The 26445-nt window shown below is 41.5% G+C and overlaps 1 pseudogene; it reads left to right on the top strand.

Annotated features, from left to right (window-relative positions):
• The first annotated feature begins 483 nt into the window (after positions 1-483).
• LOC127029039 (ankyrin repeat domain-containing protein 31-like) overlaps positions 484-26445 on the top strand; it is an 80893-nt pseudogene continuing 54931 nt past the window's right edge.

The raw sequence follows: 26445 nt of genomic DNA on the forward strand, positions 1-26445 counted from the left end.
TCTGATTTGCCTCATCATCCGGATTCAAGTCCGTCCATTTTCTAGCTACCTCACGTAGCCTTTCGTAAAAGGCTGATGGATTTTCCTCCGGACCCTGCCTTACCTCATAAAGCTTAGACACATTCTTCGGTTTAGGCGCTCCATGCTGAACCCCATATAGTATCAGCTGCTGATACTGCTTCAGTTGAGCCCTCGTTTCCCCCCCCCTCCATTAGGATCCCATTCTGGGTCCCTTTTAGTAGGTGGGAACTCCTCAGAATCTTCTTGCCTGTTTCTCCTTCCCGCTTCTTCCTTGGCCCTTTCGATCACCATTCTCTTTTCCTCTGCCGCAAAGAACGTATTTAGCAGAGCCTGTATATCTCCCCAATTGGGATTATGTGTTAACATTATAGCTTCTAATAGTTGATGTACTCCCTCAGGGTTTCCCTTATAGGATCCAACAGATTGTTTCCAATTTAACAGCTCAGAGGTAGTGAAGGGAACATGTACAAAAACCAGCAGTCCTTCCGGTCCCACCGCCTGTCTCAGGGCAGCCTGTACAACTGGTTGAGTGTGCCCCCTAGTCTGGCTGGAAACGGGGCTAAAATTCTCATTGCCTGATTGTAAATTAGGATCGATTGGCGATTGTCTGGCGCTATTTTTGTATGGAGGTGGGGCTGTCGGGACTAACAGTTGCACATCCTCCTGCTCTTCTCCCCCTGCAATCTTTCTGTCATCACAGCCTATGCAACAACCGCTCTCCTTTTTCTCGGAAGCTGTATACATCACTAGGTCAGTCTTTAGCTTACATTTTTTCTGAATATCAGGTTTTCTGTACAAAGTCATAAAGGCATCAACATAAGGTACTTCGTCCCATTTCCCCGTCCGATGGCAAAACAACATCAATTGTCATATAGTATTATAATTTACCGATCCATTTTCTGGCCAGACCTCATCGTCACCCAATTTATAATTTGGCCACCATTGATTACAATATCTTTTCATTTTATCTTTAGTCATCGGATCTCCCCCAAACTTATTCCGATTTTTCAAAATACACCCCAAAGGGCTACAGGGAGGAATCACGGATTGGCTTGCTCCCATTTTAACCGAATTTACCTATTTGCCAGCTTTGACTCCCTTGGTCGGTAATTACCCTTCTGACCCCTTTGGTCAGTAATTACCGCTCTGACCGCTTTGGTCAGTAATTACCGCTCTGCCCCCCCTTGGTCAGTACCGCTCTGACCCCCCTTGGTCAGTAATTACTGCTCTGACCCCCCTTGGTCAGTATGCGCACTCAGTTCTGACCCCCCTGGTCAATTAAGGCAATCCTTGCCGAACATCTACGTGCGACTTTATGTGCCCCCCTGGCGACTTGATGCGCACTCGGCTCTGACCCCCCTGGTCAATTACGGCACCCTTTGCTGAGCGTCTACGTGCGACTTTACCCTTTAACCTTCCATGGGAGTCATTGAATTTGTAATTAAATTTTATACTCACCAATCCAAGGATTCATTCCCCTTTCACCCTGATACAAATATCTCTGGTCGGCGTTGCACCTTTGAGTCGCTTGTCACCCCGGCTTCGGAGGGAATCCGGAGGAGTCCCCGATCAATAGGTCGGTGCGCGCTGGAGCTCGGTCCGGTCCGGTCCGCTGTCGGGGACGGCAAGACGATCCGGGCAAGGCCTTATGGCCGTCCCATCTGGGTCGCCAAAATGTTTTCCCAAAAATCAGGATTCTTTCACCCGGTGTGCAAAAAAGCCGATTAACACACAGAGCCGAGATATTTGTTTATTTCATGTCTGCGCAGAGATGGGTGCTAGGTGGTAACTCCACAAAGCTAGCACAGCTGGTTAACACACGGTAAAGCATTTTATACCTTTCAAGCAACAGTTATCAGTATTTTTACAGTTTTGCTTAGTTACTCTCGTTCCTATTGGTTCTCGCAAGTCTCATCTCCACTTAAAGTCGCAGCGTCCTCCTTTTTTACTGCGCATATTCTGTGAGGAAGGGGCTTCTGTTGGTAGGGGGCTCTCCCTACTCAAGGGTGGGTTTTCTAGTATGTTAATTAGGATAGTTCACTCACAGTTCAAGTAGCTCTTTGATTGCCCCTGTGCTTCTCTTGGTATTTCTTTACCCACTGACTTATGGTGTCATCTTGTTTCTCTTCTCAAGGTCATGCCTCGTTAACTAAATAGCATCCTTTGTTTTTGTTTCTCGCATATCTCCAACAATAGGACTGAAAAAAGGAGGATACAACTGTTTGATGGCCTTTTTTTTTATTTTGCAAAGGTTGTCTTTTGTTAATAAGGACATGGCTTTGACAACTGAAATAAGAATTAATGAAGGTAGGACAGATTCTTTTTTCAGTCTGTGTTGTTTTTTTCTATGAATGGTTGCTGTGGATGTTGCCTGAGTCCATGCTATTTAAACTTAAGTGTTGCATGAAGTTCATTCTTATGAACTGTATGTGCTCTCTTATTAAATCCATATTTTTAGCTCGTATTTTAGAAAGAAAAATGTTCAGCACATTTTTAATATTTGAAAAATAGATTTGCTCTTAATTTCTCCATTCTTCCTATGTACTATAACTGAGAATGCCTGGCTTGGGAAGTGTTTGAAATATATATATATATAGGGATATCCTTTTTATTTAGATATGTGTATTGTACAGAATAAAATAAATGGAATCTATACATGTAATAGTCTTATGTAGCTATAGTAGCATATAGTATTGAAAAAAGTTAATATTGTTAATATATCAATTCTCTTTAAATTTAACATACAAAATTTGGACAGGGATATTTAAGTGCATTATTAGGAACTACAGGCCTGTCAGTCTGACCTCGGTGACGGGGAAGGTTATGGAGCAGATCATCTTGAGTGCCATCACACAGCATGTACAGGACAACCAGGCGATCAGGCCCAGTCAGCATGGGTTTATGAAAGGCAGGTCCTGCTTGACTAACCTGATCTCCTTCTATGACAAGGTGACTCGCTTCGTGGACGAGGGAAAGGCTGTGGATGTTGTTTACCTGGACTTTAGTAAAGCCTTTGACACCGTTTCCCACAGCATTCTCCTGGAGAAACTGGCTGCTCATGGCTTGGACAGGTGCACTCTTCGCTGGATAAAAAACTGGCTGGATGGCTGGGCCCAAAGAGCTGTGGTGAATGGAGTTGAATCCAGTTGGCGGCCGGTCACAAGTGGTGTTCCCCGGGGCTCAGTATTGGGGCCAGTTCTGTTTTTATCTTTATCAATGACCTGGATGAGGGGATCGAGTGCACCCTCAGTAAGTTTGCAGATGACACCAAGTTGGGTGGGAGTGTTGATCTGCTTGAGGGAAGGAAGGCTCTACAGAGGGATCTGGACAGGCTGGATCAATGGGCCGAGGCCAATTGTATGAGATTCAACAAGGCTAAGTGCTGGGTCCTGCACTTGGGTCACAACAACCCCATGCAACACTACAGGCTTGGGGAAGAGTGGCTGGAAAGCTGCCTGGCGGAAAAGGACCTGGGGGTGTTGGTCGACAGCCGGCTGAATATGAGCCGGCAGTGTGCCCAGGTGGCCAAGAAGGCCAATAGCATCCTGGCTTGTATCAGAATTAGTGTGGCCAGCAGGACTAAGGAAGTGATTGTCCCCCTGTACTCAGCGATGGTGAGACTGCACCTCGAATCCTGTGTTCAGTTTTGGGCCCCTCACTACAAGAAAGACATTGAGATGCTGGAGCATGTCCAAAGAAGGGCAACAAAGCTGGTGAAGGGTCTGGAGAACAAGTCTTATGAGGAGCGGCTGAGGGAACTGGGGTTGTTTAGTCTGGAGAAAAGGAGGCTCAGGGGAGACCTCACTCTCTACAACTACCTGAAAGGAGGTTGTAGCGAGGTGGGTGCCGGTCTCTTTTCCCAAGTAACAAGTGATAGGACAAGAGGAAATGGCCTCAAGTTGTACCAGGGGAGGTTTAGATTGGATATTAGGAAAAAATTCTTCACTGAAAGGGTTGTGAGGCATTGGAACAGGCTGCCCAGGGAAGTGGTTGAGTCACCATCCCTGGAGGTATTTAAAAGATGTGTAGATGTGGCACTTAGGGACATGGTTTAGTGGTGGACTTGGTAGTGTTAGGTTCACGGTTGGACTCGATGATCTTAAAGGTCTTTTCCAACCTACATGATTCTATGATTAATTATTTTTAAACATAAATGCATGCACACTCATTTAAAGCCTTGAATAGTTAATAGCCTTGGCTAGTTCGGGTCAGCTGCCCCGGCTATGCTCCCTCCCAGCTTCTTGCACACCTGCTTGCTGGCAGAGCATGGGAAGCTGAAAAGTCCTTGGCTTAAGATAAGCACTACTTAGCAACAACTAAAACATCAGCATGTTATCAACAGTATTCTCACACTAAATCCAAAACACAGCACTGTACCAGCTACTAAGAAGAAAATTAACTCTATCCCAGCCGAAATCAGGACACGCTGTCATTTCTTGGTGTTGAACCTTTCATAGTTGCTCAATAGTTCTGTCTGAGGAGAGAAGCATCATCCCCTTTTGAACTTACTTGTGGTTATCCATTGGAATTAAAACCTGGCAACATTCAACATACGTGGTTTAAGGCATGTTTATTTGACTAATTGTTCAGTTTGTGGAGTGGGGATTTGTCTGAGAGTTAGGGCTTTTTGTTTCTGTAAATGTAGTAGATTATGGTATTTTTAGCATTCTACCTGTGGTATTTTATATTCACTAAGTTGGAATTAGTATTTCATTATTCATGCGTTTGTGCATACCTGTATAGTAGCAATTTGGTGATGAGGTACATACCATAAAGATTAATTTGATGGGTATTTTATTAATGTCAGTAGCAATGTTTTAGTTTTGAAGCCTAAGGGTCCAACCTTAAGGGTTTCTGTCTTTTGGGTTTTTTTCAGATCTGGTTTTATTAATTTCTGACCTCTCCTATATTGTAGTTTCAAAATCTAGTTAGATAGACTGATTAACCACTTAAGTCTATTGCATATCAGAAGCTTTGATACGTATACCTCAATTACTGAGTTATGTAGAAATTTATGTGGAAATTTATGGAGTTATGGAAAGTTATGTAGAAATTAAGGCAATCAAAACTGCCTTTAATTACTGTATTTTTCTTCTGTTTTTTTTTTTCTTTCTAGGAGCTCCCTCTCCAGAAATCTGTTTTATACAGAAATTTTGTGATCACACATACTGTCTGAAGGAAAAACAGATAAATCCAGTAGGTATAGAAATGATACGTTTCCTGCTACACATATCTAGCTATTAATTATTAGTAAACTAACTGGGCCTTCCATTCTTTATGTGCAAAAGAGCCTGGTGGCTTGCAGCTGAAATGAATTTTATGGCCAAGACAGTTGTCACGTGTAGCACATTCTCTCCAGGTATATATCAAAGTTTCTTCCCTGGTATTTCATGAGGGTATAGCCTTTAAAATTTGAGGAACAAGCCCATGACAAAGATGAAGAAGTCATGGAGCACAAACGTTTTAGTATGTCCCCTTCAGGAGCTGAAAGATAACCATCTGGGTTAACCATACCAGAATACATCCTTGGTTACTCATTATGAGATTAGCTGTGATCCAATGATTGGAAAATTGTTTCTTTAAAAAAGAAAGAGATAATAATCTGAAATGCAGAATAAAATGTCTGTTTGCATGATGATGGGGTAATTATTCTACTCTGTGGATAATTCTGAGTTCCCTAATCTACTAATTAGCCTATCTTTTAATATATTTGCCACAGTTGGTAGCTAGCCCATAAGATTCTGTTCAATTGAGCAATCAGCTTTCCACCTGCATATGACATACATACTCATGAAATAATTAGAAACAAACAGGTTCCTACTCTTTAACTGAGATTGTTTTAAAACTTGTGACTATTATACTGTCTATAGTACTATGGATTCACCAGTTCAAAGACCACTATGTATGTATCCTTATTCCAGTATAAGAGGTTTTTTTTTTTAAAGAATTAAACTGCTTCCTAAATGACAAAAACTACATTGAAAAAATACACTCCATCTACTGAAGTGAATGTTTTTATAGAGGGTTACAGAATTGCAAATAAATTTGGCTCAACTGACAGTGCAGGAAACTGAACAAAATCAAAAAGATGCTGTTATTTCAAAGGCTTTTCTCCATAAGTTTATTCTGCTGTTTGCATGTCCCAGGGTTGTCTTGATTGAAGTTTATCACAGTTTTCTAAGGACAGAGGGAAGGAGAAGAATGCCCATTTACTCTCTCCCTTTCTCCTCTGGGAGCTGATCCAACTATCTGCTGCCTGACCTAAGTCTTTGGCTTTGTGGCTCTCACCAGAGTAGCCAGTCTGCAATCCCAGTAAGGGGTTCTTCCAAGTCTAAGGACAAACCTCCTGTCCCCAAAAGGAAGAGACAAAAAAGCAAAGAACCCCCTAGTACTTTTCACCAAATAGTTTGGGTAACTCTCACTATTTTTTTTTTTTGAGAGACCTATAGAGTGTGCCACTGTCAGCTTGGTCATCCACTGCATGGAGACAGTATCAAATTTAAATATTTACTGAAGGCTGTGAAGAACAGTATTGGCCTATCATCCTTGATACTTGCATGTGTGGATTGCATCAGTGTGGCTCTTCAACCACTCTGAGAGCCAACATGGAATGTGATTACATAGAAGCTTTTCCTTCTACTGCATCCTCAGAAATGATCTTATGTGAATACGGCATCTTGATGTGATGTGATATGAGGGTCGTGCAGCCCAGAGTGGCTGTGAATTTTTTCAGGAAATGTAACATCTGTTCTAGTTGTGCCAAGGAGTCTTCGCTTGCCTTGCACTTCAGGTGGGTTGTGGGGTGCTTGGGATATGAAGTCCTATCTTTGATTCTACCATGTAAGAGACTGTCAGTAAGACTTTTCTTCCACCAGAGATGTGGTAGATATACAGGTAACAGATTTTGTAGCCTTCAGGTCCTTTCCAACTGGCAAGTCAAGTTGTTTCTGTTATCTGTTAACACCCTATTCCATGGCTTGTTCAGGCATGCCTCATGATCATGATTTGTGCTTTCACCTTTCTTGGGCTTTTTTTTCTTGCCCAGTTTGGTGAAGTGCACCTAAAGTTCTTATTAGAGCTTTTAAATGTTAGTCTTTTTTTGGAACACATCCAGGATCCCCTCAGATAGTTGGCTGTATAAATAAGTGCTTAAATGGGAAAAATCAGTTGAGTTTTGAATTTCCTTATCGAAAGCAAGAGAGCAGGACAAAAGGCTGTTCCGAGTACTTGCAGTCACTGGCCACAAATAGTATTTGTGTAACTTTTATGATTTGAGAAAACCTCTCAACCAGTCTGTTGATATGAGCAATACGCTGATTTTGCTTAGAACCTAATTTTTTAGCAGACTACATAGCTTCTCCTTCTTCTGAGATATGAAGGTAGTTCATTGAGCTTTAAGCATGTCTCTGAGCAATGTTACCCAAGCAAAGAGATTTAGTTGTTGTTCTGCTATCCTCCTGACCTTGCTTGGTCTTTGGATAATGTTCTGTGTAAATACCTAGGCTGATTCGTACAAAGGGTGTATTTAGCAAAGTCAATAACTTTCTGCCAACTATCCCATTGCCATATTTTGGAACTAGATCAGTCAATAATTGTTGCACAAGCTGTTTCTAAAGAATCTGTTCTGTTCTGGGGAGCCTTTAAGCAGTCCTTCCTACTGGGCGATCTCCACCTGTTGCTCTTCAGGTCATTGCTGAAATGGTTGTTCTTATTGTGTAGCTAATACCTTGTGCAAGCCAAATAAGTCATCATTTTGTGTCCACACCAAGATGTTCTTTCCCAGTGTTTTCAAAATGCTATGCATGTTCTCCACTGTATGTCAATGATTTGTTTGAAATTGCAGCCAGTATGCTGATAGTCCACTAGTAATCCCCAGTCGTCAGCTCATCTGGAAGAGAACCGTTCTGCAGTTCGCTTGCCTATCTTAATCATTCCTAGGTTGCCTTAGACTTTGCATAAAGGCTCCTTTTTCCAAACTCAAGGAGATCTCTCCGTTTCCTCAAAGTACGGTCAGAGGCACAAAAAGCGAATCCAAGCTCCTTTTATTTGGCTCCTGCTCTGACATTAGCTCTCTCCTTACCCACATGCCCTTTCCTATGCAGTGGCCCTGACTTGTCATGCCACTTAGAGCTTGCTGATGTGCAGGTCTTGTCAGCTAAGAAGTTCTTTGATTCTTCCTTTTCCAGGGATATTGAGAGCTGTGTACTAAACTCTACAGTCTCTGGAGTAGCACCCTGTCATGTTTAATTAGAAGAGGGAATTGTTACAAAAAAAGATTAAAACTGGGAGTTGAAATAAAAATACCTTGTGATTTGGTCTTTTGATGTATAAAACACCTAAAGTTTAAAGCAATCATATCTTACTTGCATAGGTATGTTTTCCTTCTGGGTGAGTGTTGTCTTTCCTAATCTTGATTTATTTTTCAACATTTTTTTCAAATAGCGCAAATAAAAAAAAAGATTTAAGTGGAATGGCTTTTGTATCGTATTAGTAAAGTATGTAAAGATCTGATCTAAAAATTTCATTTCCCAACTCAATTACAGAAGAAAGAAGATAAGCATGTAGTAATGCTGAGAAAATAAATAATGAAATACTTTTTGTTTACTAACTTGTTTAAAAATTTTTTTCCATTCAGATACCTCAAGAGACATATGCATCTGACCAGTCTCAGTCTCTACTGCAGTGAGTATAATACATCACACAGGAATTCCAGTCAGGCATACTGTAATTAAACAATTCCCTTATACCTCCATTTGTATGTTATTTTATTCCCAGTGTTCTATTGTGAAGCAGTTTTCTTGTTTGCTTAGTGAAGGATGTATATTTATGTCAGAGGTAATTCTGTGTTCAATGTGTCAAACTGTACATGTATTTGTTTTTATTGATGATATTACCTTTAATGGTATAAGGACATAAGCAACAGGAATGACAGTAAACTACTCAGGGAAAACCATTAGACAAATAAACAAAAATTTGTAATTAAAAAAATAATTATTAGACCTTTCATTCTTAGAAACTATGGAAGGATTTCAGTAGAAGATGGATTTATAAGAGAAATACAGAAATAAGTAATAAAAAATAGGAAGGGGCATTTTTTTAACTTAGAGAATGAATGTACAAACATAGCCAGCTCAATTTAGGAAATCCGGAAGTCCTAGTTACTGCGTATCCTTGTAAATCGGAGAAGTATGCCTCTAAAATAACTGCAGTTGTTTCCACAAATAGTTGTAAGTACAAAACTGCATAAATAAATTCAAGCTACTTTAGAAATTTTCTTAAGCTGAGCAGATTACAATTCTTTCTGAATAAGAACCTTTTATTGTATTATGAAATCCTAGGGGTTGGATAAACTGTCCATCACTTACTGAAAATATTTCTAAGCCTGTTTTTTCACTAAATGCTGCAGTAGAGGGACAGCAAAATAATTCTCTAGGTATGTTGTATTTTGTACAAAACTGAAAGTTGCTCTAGCTGTGGCAAAATCATTTGAGAAGCTGAAGATGAATATCTGTATAGTTTTATTTAGAATCTGACTATATGTGCCTTTTATAACAGTTGTTTAGTTTTCATAGTTGTCTTGGAGTACAAGTTATGTTTTTGTAAGTATTCTGTTAGGATTGTTTGAAGAAATAACTGTTTTCCCAAGCCAGTTGTATATTTCCAGCTTAAAATTATTTCATTCCTGTGGAATTTTCTGATGAAAGTTACAGGCCACATGGTACTGTTACTGTAAATTCGGTCGCAAAGAACCCTCTAAGACTTAGTTTGAAGTTTTAGAAGGCAGGCATTCTTTATTACAGCGCCGGATGCACGGGCGATCGCTCTGCCCAACGTGCATGTCTTTGTCTCAGCAAGCACCCCTTATATTTCCATAGGATTATACATATGCATTGCATTTCTCGGAAATCTTATACATATTCATTCTATTTCCTGTAACTAATTATCATATTTACATAATCATTATGCATGTGGTCAGGGTTCCTGAGGGGCTTCCAAGAGGGTCTTCGGTGGTCTCTGGTGGTCCCTAGTGGTTGTTGAAGAAGTATCTTTTGGTGTCCTTTCCATGAACTCTTGAGTCTTTCTTCCATATATGGTCACAGGTTGGTTTATTGAGCGCCTTATCTCAGTCTGTTACAATGGATGTCAGTTTTAACTAGTTTTCTCAACTCTTAATGAGGATGCAGATGTTCTTCAGTTCCGTTTATCTTTGTTTCAACTGGCATCCAGTTCCTTATCTATACTCCTTCAGGACATAGCAGTCAAAAAGACAAGAATTATGTCCTTGGATGCATTCTTGTCTGAGGCCCCTCGTAACATTCTACTTTACATATTATAGGCTTGTTTCTCAAACTTAAAATTCCCTTATTATTTTGGTATCAGCACATGGTGCCATATGGATGTGTAAGGTAAGCATGGATGTAACAGTCATTGAGGGTTCCTACATGCTTCTTACTAACATATCCAAGAATCAAAGATGTCTCTAAGAAAGAAGAAAAAATGCTACTGGTCCTTCCCCAGATCTGTCTGTCACCTGCTGCTACTTCAGTTGTACTTCTGTTCATCTGTGCTCCCAGCAGTGCAGGACTGCCCCATCTGTTTTGCTGGCTCCCTGTTTGAGCAAATTTTTGCTAACCCAATGTGTTGGGTTTGTGTAGCGGGGGGAGGGGCTACAGGGGTGGCTCCTGTGAGAAGCTGCTAGAAGCTTCCCCGGCTCCAAACTCGGACCCACCTCTGGCCAAGGCCGAGCCAATCAGCGACGGTGGTAGTGCCTCTGTGATAGCATATTTAAGAAGGGGAAAAAAAAAAAAAAAGACTGCTGAGGTAGAGAGTAAAAAGGTGGAGGAAGATGCTGCTACTACAGTAAAAAGAGGAGGAGAGGAAGAAGAAGATGGAAGAGGAGCTACAGTGAGGAGGGGGATGTGAGAGAAACAACTATGCAGACACCAAGGTCAGTGAAGAAGGAGAGGGAGGAGGTGCGTCGGAGCAGAGATTCTCCTGCAGCCCGTGGTGAGACGGCAGGCTGTCCCCCTGCAGCCCATGAAGGATTAATGGTGGAGCAGAGATTCCCCTGCAGGTGGCAGAGGACCCCATGCTGGAGCAGGTGGCTGGGCCCGGAAAAGGCCATGACTGTGGGAAAGCCCACGCTGGAGCAGCTCGTGGAGGACTGCAGCCCGTGGAAAGGACTCGCGTTGGAGAAGCTCGTGGAGGGCTGACCCCCGTGGGAGGGACCTCATGCTGGAGCAGGGGAAGAGTGGGAGGAGTCCTCCCCCGAGGAGGAAGGAGCGGCAGAGACAATGTGGAACAAACTGACCGCAACCCCCATTCCAGTCCCCCTGCGCCGCTGGGGAGGAGGAGGTAGAGGCATCGGGAGCAAAGCTGAGCCTGGGAAGAAGGGAGGGGTGGGGGCAAGGTGTGTTTTTAAGATATGGTTCTATTTCTCATCATCCTACTCTGATTGGATTGGTAACAAATTAAATTGATCTATTTTTCCCCAAAATCGAGTCTGTTTTGCCTGTGACCATAATTGGTGAGTGATCCCTCCCTGGCCTTGTCTCGACTCAGGAGCCTTTCATTGTATTTTCTCCTCCCCATCCTACCGGGGGGGAGGAGCGAGCAAACGGCTGTGTGGTGCTTTGTTGCCGGCTGGGCTTAAACCACGATACCCAATAGAAAACCATTCACTTTATTTCTGGTTAGTTTTCATTAAGCTGTGCATCAAATCAGTTTCCCAGGGAGTCCCATGAATGTCAAAACAGGGTGATGGGAGAAGGGGATGTGGGACCAGCCCTTTTCAGAGGCAGTAAATTATTGGATTGTATTAGCTATATTGTCTAATTATATTGTAATTGCAGAGGGCAGGGGATAGGTCTCATCCTCTGGAATGGGTGGCAATTCCATCTGCTGATAGTCTTTGAAAACACAGGGCTCTAAATCACAGTTAAGAAATGTGACAAAATAGCCCTGGAATATAATTTGGTGACTAACAGAGCCTAACTAGAAAACTTATTGTCAATTCCACTTAGGGAACATGAATGTAGTCATTTTTAAGAATGTTTGAAACTTAAGCCTTAATCAGGAAGTGAGGCCACTTTATTAGAGATGATGAGAACTTTCAGAAGTGAAATTCAGTGATAGTATGACTGAAATATTTGTTTACTCTCCTAGATTTAGATATCAAAGCGACTGGATTTCAGAACGAATCAGAAGAGGTTAGTGTATTTTTACAACTGACTGTATATAAAATATAATTTAATTGAATTAGCATTAGAGAATATTTTAATGAAAAATACCAGGTTCTTTTGTTTTAAAAAGCAGGTACATAGCTGTTGAAACCAACACTGAGCGCATTAGTTGAAAACAACTTAAGAGCTAACCTTTATTCAGTTTTCTGCTTTTTGAGTAGGAACTACAGTTATTAAGCTTGCAGGGCACAAGGGTAGAAGCATAGCAGTAACAGTGAAGTATGAAAGACATCACCATGACACAGAATCTATAAGGGCTGTGACTTAAGCTAAAGTAGTGAAGACTTTTAGTAGCTTAAAACACGTTTTCCACCAATGAAAATTATGGGAGAGGTCTTTGAAGAGGAACAGAGTATCTGTGACTGTCCTTTTTGGAACTAATGACTCACTTGAGGCCAAAAATAGCTAGTACCAGTCCTTTGTTACATCTCTTTGGTAATCCTAAAGCTGCTCATGAGTGACAGGTTTCACTGCTGATCAGGAAAAAGTGAGGGAATAGCTTTGGAGCTGCCTTTTCCCCTATTTGTCAGCTCCTTTCTCAGTGATTTTGAATCGAGGATGATTCCACTCCAGTGTGAACCTGTCTAATAATTGAGTATTGCAAGGTATTGCCTGTTTTCCTTGACAGGTGTTTCTGCTGCTTCCTTTGGGCCAGCACTAGCACTTGTTTTACCCCCAGTGTGAAGTCAGTTTTGGGGAACAACTGTCAGATGCTGTTCAATTTTTTTCAGTTGGCTTAGTTTTCAGCCAGGTTATCTTTTCAAGTCAGCTCCCCAGAAGATTAGATAAGTGCCAATGCAGTGCAAGAGAGGATGTGGAAATGCATAGCTGAAGGCAAGTGGAAGGACGGGACTGTACCAAGACTAATTTAGATAAGCTTAATGCAATCTGAATGTTACGAATGTAGCTCACAAACAATACTGATTATTTTAGTAATTATCTTCTTGCAAGCACTGCTTTTGCATGTAAAAGAAAGAAAACCTTAGAGGGAAGAGGGAATTCCCTGACAGCTTTCAGAAAACACAGTAGCAAAAATTCAACAATATATCAATGTGAAACATCCAACCCAGAAATATATTGACAAGAGTTTAAGGTTCTGCAGCCACTGACATAAACATCCAGTGGTCAAATGTTCCATTGATTCCCATCCACTTCCCCTCTCCCCTTTTTCCTTCCAGCACTCTCTCCAACCTTGATCTGCAGTCAGTGAAGTCCAAGCAGCAGTGAAGGACTTGAGCAGATTTCTCTCTGGTTAGCAGAGGAAGTGCTGGCAGCATTTAATGAAGGGGTTCTTGGCCTTTGCCTCTGTATCATCTGTCTGTATGCTATTGTGTGCAACCACGATGCTACTTGTCTGCTCTGCTACTTCTGCATTGTTATCTGCTTTTATTGCCCCTCTGAGGCACAGTGCCCTCTCTGTGCTTTTTGATTTTTAGTCTTAGTTCATCCCTGATCAGTTCATTGCTTTCAGGTCCATGGATGTTGGACAAAGTAACTCTCATTGAAATTTGCTGTTGCTGTTTCTGCAGCAAAAAGTAACTGCTATTACCAACTCCTATTGCAATGTCATGCACAGTTGTGAGGATTTCTGCAGCACTGGTGATATGAACTGCATGGTTCCTAGAGAAACGAGAGGATCTTACTGGGTACATGTAATGCTTGCTACCATCTGCAGATTCTTAGGAAACCTCCATTTAACTTACAGCAGAATACCAGTTCCAGTATTTCTTCTCTGACATTCCAGTGTGGAGCAATTTACATCAATATGCAGAGTAATTATCTGCTGAAATAACCTACTTAATGCAGAGACCATAGATAGCATTATGACTGTTTTATCTAGTGCCATAGGTTTGTACCTATAAAAAGAAAGTTAGAATTCTATATAAATCAATTTTATTTTTCTCTTTTAAGGGAGCCTGATTAAGGTTAATGTTGGGGGAAAAAAAACAGTACTTCACCAAAGACAATTTTGAGACCAGTATGGCAAATTGTACATATCTTGTAGCAAATATGATTACATGGTCAACTATCCCTTGTCTCAGAACAAAGAAAAAACCTGAAATCCCCATGGCTATTAATTTTTGAAAAATATACAACTATAATACCAAGTTGATTAAATTAAACATTCCCATTGTGCAGAATTGGTTAAATAGAACAAAATCTAAATGCCTTGAAACAAAGTTTACCTGTGATTAATAGCCTCTGGAGAATAGCCAGATCAAGTGCATTGAGAAGATCTCCAGAGAGGATATTTTAGGAGCCTGGAGTAAGAAGATTGGAATTAATCACTACGGTGAGTTATACTTTTTGCATATTGGCTAATGTTGGCATTGCCAAGATCTGAGTGCTGCAGGAAGACCTCTTGTGAGAGGAACCTATGGCTATTACAGGCTTCCATGTACTGATTTGAAGAAAGGGCAGGACAGACACCTTGACAACCAGCAGTGAGTCATTGGGCATGTTAGTTTTGTGTATCTATTCCTGAGGAATTCATTAATTAACATAATTTCTGCATAAAAATCCTGATACCATAAAATGAATCTTGCTGGGTTTTCTTGATTTTGATGAAGTAGCAGCTCTGATTTCTATTGTGGTTAATCTGTCAACAGTGGGGCCAATACTGTTCAACATCTTCATTAATGAACTGAGAAATGGAACAGGATGCACCCTCAGCAAGTTCAGAGATGGTACTGGGAGGAGCGACTGATACACCAGATAGTTGTGTTGCCATTTGGAGGGACTTGGACAGGCTGGAGAACTGGGCAGAGAGGAATCTCATGAAGTTCAACGAGGGGAAATGCAAAGTCCTGCATCTGGGGAGGAATAACCCCAGGCACCAGTACATGCTGGGGACCAACTGGCTGGAAAGTAGCTCTGCAGAGAAGGACCCGGGGATCCTGGTGGACAATAAGCTGGCCACGAACCAGCAATACACTCTTGCAGCAAAGGTGGTGAACAATATCCTGGGCTGCATTAGGAAGAGTGTTGCCAGCAGGTCAAGGGAGGTGATCCTTCCTCTGCTCAGCACTGGTAAGGCCACCTATAGAGTACTGTGTCCAGTTCTGGGTCCTCAGTACAAGAAAGATGTGGACATACTGGAGCGAGTCCAGCACAGGGCCACAAAGATGATTGAGGGACTGGAGCATCTTTAATGTGAGGAGAGGCAGAGAGAGCTGGGACTATTCCGCCTGGAGAAGAGAAGGCTTAGGGGGATCTTATAAATACCTGACGGGAAGGAATGAAGATGAGGGAGCCAGACTTCTCAGTAGTGCCCACTGATAGGACAAGAGGAAATGGGCACAAATTAAAAAGAAAAATCCCATTTGAACACAAGACAACACTTTTCAACTGTGAGGGTGGTCAAACACTGGAACAGGTTGCCCAGAGAGGTTGTGGAGTCTCCACCTGTGTAGATACTCAAAACCTGACTAGACATGGTCCTGGGCAACCTGCTGCAGCTGACACTGCTTGAGCAGTGAGGTTGGACTAGATGATCTCAAGAGGTCCCTTCCAACCTCAACCATTCTGTGATTCTCTTTGTGCATCTCTCATGTCCCAGTATATTGCAATAATCTTCAGCTCAGCATTCTCACAAAAGCTGGTAGTATTGATCCTTCTGAAGCCTTAACTCTTTTATAGTGATTCTCTTGTATGTATGTTTTGAAAGGCTGAACTTCTCTGCTATTGTTTGACTCAGAGCTAGCAGATACAGGAGTCCACTTAACATTTCCACTCCACCTTCATTATTATTCAGTCCACTTTTATCTTTTTTAACATTTGCAAGACACGATCTGTGACACCAAATAGCCACCAATTTCTTGACAACTTTTTAATTGTTCTCAAACACGGAAAAAAATCCTTGCATGTCAAGATCCACAAAGGTGATGTGAATGCACTGCCATTTGCTAGAACTGACAGGCCAGATTTAAGCTTGCTCATGTAGTGCACAGGGAGAGTTAGACATCTAAGGCTTGGCTAAGCCTGGCTCGCTCACTGGCCTTCAGTGCAGTGAGTTTATTAACCCACAGTTTTTATATCCACAGTCAAGTAAGGTGCTTTTTTTTTTAGATGAGACCTCTGCTTGACTTCCCTGTCTGCTTCCTCTGGTGCGAGGTTTTGAATTGGCTGAGGCTGGAGCTGACTGTGGCCATGCTCAGCTGTTACCCAGTATGTGCTTCCTGGGTAAGATGGGGAGACAAGAGATTCTGGGCTGATGCTAGAAGGTCAGCAGGATTTGTGCCTGGATTAAGGAGCACCTTGATTTGGATTTGTACTGGGAATAATTGAGACATGAGGATAGTGGGATTTGAACTAAGGCTTTCGAAGTAGTGTGCTCATGCTCAGTGGAAGAGATTCACAGATGCCATGAGATGATTGGCATTCAAACCCTAAAAAGAATTTACAACTTAATGCCATAGAGGTACCTTTTTCTCTTTGGTATTCTTACATAGGAACCTCTTTTTGAAATGAGTTGCTTGAAGCATAGCTCTTTTGGTGAAGGATGGCCCTGAACCTGCATTTACCACAATGTCAATATTTTACTGTTGAGCTACTGACTGAGGGGGAATCCTGCTCCTCCTTTGAGTGAAATGTGTATTCAGACCATATTTACCAGACTGGGGTCCACAAGAAAGAGAATTCCCTGTTTCAGAATCTGCTGATGCTTCAGTTCAATTCCCAGCTGGCTCAGCCATGCTCCTTCAGCAGCTCCTCTGTTCCTTTTCAACAGACAATTGGAGGTATAGGGACCTTAGGCATTGGGGCTTTAAGTGTCTTTATGGATAAGTGGCAGCTGAGGATGGGTTTTGGGGAGGGAAAGTTTGGACTTTTGTTATGTTCTGCAGATTTTAATTACATGTAGAGCAAGTCCCGCAGGATTTTGCCAGCAGAAATGAATGCTAAAGAAATTTAGGCACCTGTAGTTGGATGGGGGTTTTGTGAACACCAGTCACATTTAAGTGTTGGATTTCAGTTGTCATTTGAATGTTTAGGATCTTGCAAAATGAACCATTTATGCCTGCCTGATCCTTCTCCATTAATATAAATGTAAGTTTCACTTGCCCTTCAACAGGCACACCAAGCCTTTTTTGTAGGAAATTTATAATGTACATACACGCTGTTTATACCACAGTTCTTCAAGTACAGAACGTTATGCCAGTGGTTTTTTCCCAGTTGTTTAAAGTCTGCACAAATTATAGAAGTGGTCTAAAAAGAAACTGTAATTAGATACAGCAAAGTAAAAAGTAGTACTTAAAAAGGGACAATTAGCTGCACAAGTACAAGATGGGAAACAGCAGACTGGGGAATAATTTTTCAACAAAGGATCAGGGATTTATAATGGCTTACAAACTGAATGTGAATCAATGCTCTCAGATTTCTGCCCTTTCTGTTTTATTGTGTGTGAGCTTTATCAAAATTATGTTACCAGTGGTTAAAGGATTCTTGCACTGTGCAGTATTGCCACTTGCTGGCAGCAAGAGTCTAAAAATGTATTGAAAGAAATTATCTTAAGATCCATTATTACTAAGCAACACCACTATTATATATACACTTTATATAGAAAAAATATTTTAGGCCTGTTGAGGCATCTGATTTTATCCTGCAGAAGCATTTGAAACAGATATAGGAAAAAAAATGAAATTAATTGGTATAAAAGTGGGTGCATCTGTTGAAAGCAGCTCAAAGTTATTAGAAAAACAACAGCAGTATTACTTTTCCAAGAACAGTTATGGTTTTGTGGTTCTGTACTCAGTGTGGAAACTCAAACATGCAGCCTCCAAAGATACTCCTAAGGTTTTGAACTGAAGCTTGTGAGGCACAAATGCTCCATACCTGTGTGGGATCCACATAAACATGTAATCAAAACTCAGAGTATATTGTGTTTTACTAACTATGCTTTTTATATTGTTGTGAATATGTTCACTTTCATTATTTCTGTGTGACAGAAATTTTTAATGCCTTTCTTTTAAAGCCTTTTAACACCTGCACGTCATGGCAATGGCATAGTATCTTTGACTTTAGTCTCTCTTATTCTGGATTTTCACTGCTAGGGAAGTCAACAGCTGAAGTGTTCTACTTTTGAAACTGAGACCTCAGTCTAACCCTTGTTAAGAAATTGTATGAATTCTTAGGGAAGGCTTACAAGTCTTGTAGTTTATGCAAAAATTGCAAATAAAATATATGTATGTATACGGATGACTTGTAAAGTGAATGTTAATTGCATGCTTCTTAGAAAGAGTTGTTCTATTCCTTTTTGTAAACAATTTTTTAAAAATGTTTAGATTTCACAGAAATTAAGTCATGAAGATCTCTCTCCAGAAATAAGCCTATGTCTAGATGCCTTTCTGAAGGAGATAATAACGATTCCAAAGGAACAGGCACCACAAGATATATTTCCGCATGTTTTAGAAGATTGCCAGAGAACCTGCATGACCATTATTGACACAGATAACAGAGTAAAAGAACATTCCCCTAATAATGATACAGATCTTTCACTGACATCCCTAGGGAAGATTTTCATGGAAGCATTCGCTGAACAGAGTATAGAGACTGGTGAATTTGAAATCAGTGATTTGTTGAGATCCCTCTGATTCTGAGAGTCTTAAAATGATAAACCCATTGCATGACGTGTTAGAGTGTCAGGGTCATGCCTTTTCCATTGATCCATCAGCAGATGAGAGCAGTGATGCCCTGCCAGTAGAGCTTGTGACAGCTCTGAATTCCTTGTCAGGATCTGTAGTACAGCCTGTCACTCCTGTAGTGCCGAACGACAGACAGCTTAACACTGACAGAGAGCAGTTAAATTCAGAACCCAGTATTCCCCAGCTAGATGATGACTGTACACAAATAACAAACATGTTTGAGCCTCAGCTTCCTACAATTCAGGTGGAAGAAGTAAAAGCATTAACAGGATCTAACTTGCAGAGGACAACAAATGAGCAAGTACGTACACAGTTTAATTAGTATTTGAAAACTTGTTTATCATAAAATATTTTATAGAATAGTCAAATTACTTGGAGATGTGAATCTTACTAGAGAATAAGCTGGCATCAGTAATTTACATGTTTAATACATTTAAATTGTTTTTGTTTTAAAAGTCCAGTAGTGTTTTTCTGTTTTGATATATCCATGTTATGAAAATGGCTGAGCATGCTGGGATGGGAAATCCTAGTAAAGTTAAATCAGTGACTGACGTGGAAATCTAGAATCAGCATGGGAGTTTCAAAAACTCCTGGTCCCTCTGTATATCTTCTTTGTCTCATGTTGCCTCCAAGGAACGTTCCAAAACACTATTCTGTTATTTCACTATAGCACACTGGCATATACCAGCCAATTTCAACTCTCGTTTCCTACCCCATCCTGTTCTGTTTTTTCTCCAGACTATAGTGTGCTGTTTTCTGCTTTCATAGCTCCCACCACTGTAGCATACAAATGCTTTGCAAGTATTACAAAAAGAATTATAGCCATGTCTTTCCTGTAGACTAGCAAGATTACTTACAGGGATTTTTTACACGAATATTTAGAAGTGCATTTATGTTTAGTTCTGCCTATGCGAGACTTACTGAAAAAAACTGAGGCATGGTTTTATGTTCATGTCCTCCCCTGAAGAAGCCAGTGTGTATGGATACAACATGTGATCCTTCTGTTTTTTCTCTTACCCTGTGCTGTTCTCTCCACAATGTATATTCTGTGCTGTAAAGGTGATCTGGAATAGGTCATTTGAATTCAACAACATGAATGCAAAAATATAGAGGGGGACATGAAGGGGAAGCAACATTATAGTCTCTTCCTGTTTAGGTTATAATAAGAAGTACACATAGGAGAAGTATGTGTATGCTAGAGAGTGTAGTAGACATCCCTTGTAAATCTGAAATCAGATTCTTTGCTCTGCCTTGTCTTTGAATAATCTGGAGCTGCAAATCAATGATAAGCCACGTATAACTAGCTATTTAAGCTGGTTTTACAGCCACTTTGCTTCCCCAGAATGGCATAAAGCATCTAAAGACTATCAGTTAATTCCATCTTTTGCTGGTAGTATTAACTGAATATAACAATATGTAATAAAATGTGCTGCAAAGGTAGCTAATTTCAAGGTGCTGAAAGGTCTTTAGGCTAATTGTCTCAGAACCATAGCAAACTGTAAAGCTTTCAGTGAAGTGTTAATTTCTGAAATTTTTAGAACAGCTGTGTGAAGCTTAATGTATAGATTTACTCAATATTGCAGTTAAGATTGTGAAGTGAAGCAGGGTCCTATGGGAATGGGGATCTATAACCTCTTGTTGATTAATAATTGATTTTAGCTTTTTTTTTGTGCCTCCATGTGCTGTTCTTGAAGGCAGAAAGTAGGGAGGCAATTTAACGAGGAAAAAATCCTGGTTAATTTTTTAGTAACTGTTGCGTTCTAACAGCATGTTGTTCACCTTGGTGTTTTCTCATCCTTGTTTCTTGTTGTATCCTTGTTGTGGTGAAGCAAGTACCCAAAAGAGGAGAGCCTGTACTGTCCTGTCAACATAATTAGGATGCTAGATAGCCCATTTATTTTAATATATGGTCCCTTATAAAGCAAGTGGCTTTTTTTCCTCTGAATTTTTTCTCCTCTTTCTCTAACCCTCCTCCCATAGCAGATGTAATGCCATGGAAAGTACTGCATTGATAGTTTTGTAAACTGAAATATTTGGTTTCCCCCAACTGCCATAGAATCATAGAATCATTTAGGTTGGAAAAGACCCTTAAGATCATCCAGTCCAACCGTTAACCTAACACTACCAAGTCCACCACTAAACCATGTCCCTAAGTGTCACATCTACACATCTTTTAAATACCTCCAGGGATGGTGACTCAACCACTTCCCTGGGCAGCCTATTCCAATGCCTCACAACCCTTTTGGTGAAGACATTTTTCCTAATATCCAATGTAAACCTCCCCTGGCACAACTTGAGGCCGTTTCCTCTCGTCCTATCACTTGTTACTTGGGAGAAGAGACCGGCACCCACCTCGCTACAACCTCCTTTCAGGTAGTTGTAGAGAGCAATAAGGTCTCCCCTGAGCCTCCTTTTCTCCAGACTAAACAACCCCAGTTCCCTCAGCTGCTCCTCATAAGACTTGTTCTCTAGACCCTTCACCAGCTTCGTTGCTCTTCTTTGGACATGCTCCAGCACCTCAATGTCTTTCTTGTAGTGAGGGGCCCAAAACTGAACACAGGATTCGAGGTGTGGCCTCTCCAGTGCCAAGTACAGGGGGACAATCACTTCCTTAGTCCTGCTGGTCACACTAATTCTGATACAAGCCAGGATGCTATTGGCCTTCTTGGCCACCTGGGCACACTGCCGGCTCATATTCAGCCGGCTGTCGACCAACACCCCCAGGTCCTTTTCCGCCGGGCAGCTTTCCAGCCACTCTTCCCCAAGCCTGTAGTGTTGCATGGGGTTGTTGTGACCCAAGTGCAGGACCCGGCACTTGTCCTTGTTGAATCTCATACAATTGGCCTCGGCCTATCGATCCAGCCTGTCCAGATCCCTCTGTAGAGCCTTCCTTCCCTCAAGCAGATCAACACTCCCACCCAACTTGGTGTCATCTGCAAACTTACTGAGGGTGCACTCGATCCCCTCATCCAGGTCATTGATAAAGATAAAAACAGAACTGGCCCCAATACTGAGCCCCGGGGAACACCACTTGTGACCGGCCGCCAACTGGATTTAACTCCATTCACCACAGCTCTTTGGGCCCAGCCATCCAGCCAGTTTTTTATCCAGCAAAGAGTGCACCTGTCCAAGCCATGAGCAGCCAGTTTCTCCAGGAGAATGCTGTGGGAAACGGTGTCAAAGGCTTTACTAAAGTCCAGGTAAACAACATCCACAGCCTTTCCCTCGTCCACGAAGCGAGTCACCTTGTCATAGAAGGAGATCAGGTTAGTCAAGCAGGACCTGCCTTTCATAAAGCCATGCTGACTGGGCCTGATCGCCTGGTGGTCCTGTACATGCTGTGTGATGGCACTCAAGATGATCTGCTCCATAACCTTCCCCAGCACTGAGGTCAGACTGACAGGCCTGTAGTTCCCCGGATCCTCCTTCCAGCCCTTCTTGTAGATGGGCGTCACATTTGCTAACCTCCAGGCAACTGGGACCTCCCCGGTTAGCCAGGACTGCTGATCAATGATTGAAAGTGGCTTGGTGAGCACTTCTGCCAGGTCCCTCAGTACCCTTGGGTGGATCCCATCCGGCCCCATAGACTTGTGTGTGTCTAAGTGGTGTAGCAGGTCGCTAACCATTTCCCCTTGGATGATGGGGGCTTCATTCTGCTCCCCATCCCTGTCTTCCAGCTCAGGGGGCTGGGTACCCCAAGAACAACTGGTCTTACTTTTAAAGACTCAGGCAAAGAAGGCATTAAGTACCTCAGCCTTTTCCTCATCCTTTGTCACTATGTTTCCCCCCGCATCCAATAAAGGATGGAGAGTCTCCTTAGCCCTCCTTTTGTTGCTAATGTATTTATAGAAACATTTTTTATTGTCTTTTATGGCAGTAGCCAGATTAAGTTCTAGTTGGGCTTTGGCCAACTTTTTTATTGTCTTTGTCATGGTTTAACCCCAGTCGGCAACTAAGCACCACGCAGCCACTCGCTCACTCCCCCCACCCAGTGGGATGGGGCAGAGAATCGAAAAAAAAACCAACTTGGGGGTTGAGATAAAGACAGTTTAATAGGACAGAAAGGAAGAAAAATAATAATAATGATAATAATAATTATAAAATGACAATAATACTACTAAAAGAATTAGACTATACAAAACAAGTGATGCACAATGCAATTGCTCACCACTCGCCGACCGATGCCCAGTTAGTTCCTGAGCAGTGATCTGCCCCTCCCAGCCAACTCCCCCCAGTTTATATACTGGGCATGATGTCATATGTTATGGAATATCCCTTTGGCCAGTTTGGGTCAGCTGTCCTGGCTGTGTCCCCTCCCAACTTCTTGTGCCCCTCCAGCCTTCTTGCTGGCTGGCCATGAGAAGCTGAAAAATCCTTGACTTAGTATAAACACTGCTTAGCAACAACTAAAAACATCAGTGTGTTATCAACATTATTTTCCTACTAAATCCAAAACACAGCACTATACCAGCTACTTGGAAGAAAATTAACTCTATCCCAGCCGAAACCAGGACAGTCTTTTACGGCAGTAGCCAGATTAATTTCTAGTTGGGCTTTGGCCCTTCTAATTTTCTCCCTGCATAATCTCATGACATCCTTGTAGTCCTCCTGAGTTGCCTGCCCCTTCTTCCAAAGGTCATAATCTCTCTTTTTTTTCCTGAGTTCCAGCCAAAGCTCTCTGTTCAGACAGGCCGGTCTTCTTCCCCGCCAGCTTGTTAACATGCATCATCTCTTGACCTGGAGGGACCACTTCTAGGAATGCATTCTTCAGTAGCCTCTCTGCTGAATATGTCAATTAAAAAAAATAATCAGTGAATCCTCCATTTCCATCTGTGTCCCAAGAAAGGACTAAGTTCTCTCACATCACTGTGAAAGAATTTGTATGCATGTGTGCTGAGGGTGTGCCCTAAGAGCTTTCAGCATTACTCAAGTGTCTAATAAGCTAATGAGTACCCAGGCTGTTTCAGCAACTTGAGTGATACTCAGCAGCACATCACACTCAACTAAAACAGAGAATAAACTCAAGTAACTCAAATTAACTGCCATGTGATGACTTATCCTTAGGATGGGATTTCTCTCCCTTGCTGTTAGAGATAAGCCTCTGGTATACACCAATCATTTAGGTTCCCCTTTGTACAAGTTAGGACAAGGTGAATCACCATCATCTCTGAAAGTAGCTCTTCCTCTTCACCAATGGTAGGGGGAACCAGGATGCCTAGTGTCATCTAGATGCCTGGCTTTTAGAAGGCTGAAGGTAAGTGAATCTCATCTGTGGTGGCTGTAGCTCAGGGATGGTATGTCTTTAGAAATAACTTCTCAGCTGGGAGTTACTGAACTTCAGGTGAAACATGGTTCCTGATCTTGTGCACATTTCTAGACTTGTGCAAGAGTGGGATAAGATGGGCTAGCTTAGGACATCATCTTAAACATTATTTTATTTTTTATGACAGGAGCTCATGTCCATAGGAAAGTGAAATGGATCTGTTAAGTCATTTCACATGTCCAACTAAACAACTTTCAGATAGTAACAACTTTTGTTCACTGTCAGCCAGCCTAGATTTATTATTTAAGTTGTGATTCTGAGTATCCTACTTCCCCTGGCTAATTCTGCCCCTCCTATGGCAACCTCTGTCTCTGGTATACGTATGTTGTGGTTTAACCCCAGCTGGCAACTAAGCACCACACAGTCGCTTGTTCACTCCCCCCCGCAGTGGGATGGGGGAGAGAATCGGAAGAGTAAAAGTGAGAAAACTCGTGGATTGACATAAAGACAATTTAATAGGTAAAGCAAAAACCACGCATGCAAGAAAAGCAAAATAAGGAATTCATTCACTACTTCCCATTGGCAGGCAGGTGTTCAGCCATCTCCAGGAAAGCAGGGCTCCATCACGTGTAATGGTTACTTGGGAAGACAAATGCCATCACTCCGAATGTTCCCCCCTTCCTTCTTCTTCCCCCAGCTTTATATGCTGAGCATGACGTTATATGGTATGGAATATCCCTTTGGCCAGTTGGGGTCAGCTGTCCTGGCTGTGTCGCCTCCCAACTTCTTGTGCACCCCCAGCCTACTTGCTGGTGGGGTGGTGTGAGAAGCAGAAAGGGCCTTGACTCTGTGCAAGCACTGCTCAGCAATAAGGAAAACATCCCTGTATTATCAACACTGTTTTCATCACAAATCCAAAACATAGCCCCATACTAGCTACTATGAAGAAAATTAACTCTATCCCAGCCAAAACCAGCACAATGTAGAATTCCAGTTATTCACTTAAGCAACCCCTCCATTGTCTGTGAGCACATATATAATTTATAAGACAATGTTCTTTGAGCTCTTCTTATATATACAGTCCTTGTTTTAACTGCATGCTTACCAATTGCTTGTAATATTTCTTTTTTGTCACAGCTTGTGGGTGATCAGCAGAGAGAGAAAGAAGTAATTTCAGATTACTGGAGTGCCACCTCTAGTGAAAAGCAAACTGGGGATGGAAGTTCACATTCAGTGGAGGCTGCCGCATGTGCAGAAACCGCCCAAACAACATCAAGGAGAGCAATGCAGTTAAGAGAGACCTCCTCAAGAAAGTGCAGAGATCATGTTTCCAGTCATCACCAAATACTAAAAGAGACTCAGCAGAGGATGTCTCACAATGGCAATACAACAAGAAACAAAGCTAAGGATTTTGAGTATGACAAAATCATGCATAATATTCTTAAATTCTTTTTTTTATTAATGTAACAAATACAATGCATACAGAGTACTCATTCCTCATGTTCATGATTTTAAATGATCAAAAGGTAAAGGTTTTACCTTTTATTTAAAGATCTGGAAGTCAGTTTCTCTCCTGATTTACTCTTTATTCAGTACTACCTAAGTTAGTGTATATACTTGCATGTTATTACAAAGTTCCTTTTAAAATCAAATATATTCACATTCTTAGCTCTACTATAAACATCGATTTATATAGAGAAGAGAATATTTTTGTTGATTCTAAGCAAATCTCTTGTCAGTAAAATTCAGAAATCTACTTCTAAAGACAAGCAGGATCTAGAAACCAACATATGCCAAGAAATAACTCTGAATGAGGATAGAAAAGCTGAGCAGACAAGGAGGAGCAAAAGAATCGAAAACAAAATGAGTAAGATATTCTCTGATGATTATCATACAGATTATTTTTTCATTTGAACAACTATACTGACTCAAATATTCATAACCTTTCCAATATATTGTGGCATGGATTTATTTTAAAAAGATGGTGTAAACATTCTTTTAAATAATTAAAATTATTGATAAATTCCCTCACTTGTTTAAATCTACATATTAGCAACCTAACAGTTGACTTGTTTGCATAAACTCATTAAGAATCATGAGATTTTTTTCAGGATGCAATTTTTATCACTGTTATATATGAAAAATTTATGGTGTTGTGGTGGGTTGAGCCTGGCAGGATGTCAGGTGCCCACCAAAGCCACTCTATCACTCCCCTCCTCAGCTGGACAGGGGAGAGAAAATATAATGAAAGGCTCATGGGTCGAGATAAGGACAGGGA

This window comes from Gymnogyps californianus, unplaced genomic scaffold (genome assembly GCF_018139145.2).
Source record: "Gymnogyps californianus isolate 813 unplaced genomic scaffold, ASM1813914v2 HiC_scaffold_63, whole genome shotgun sequence".
Taxonomy (NCBI): domain Eukaryota; kingdom Metazoa; phylum Chordata; class Aves; order Accipitriformes; family Cathartidae; genus Gymnogyps; species Gymnogyps californianus.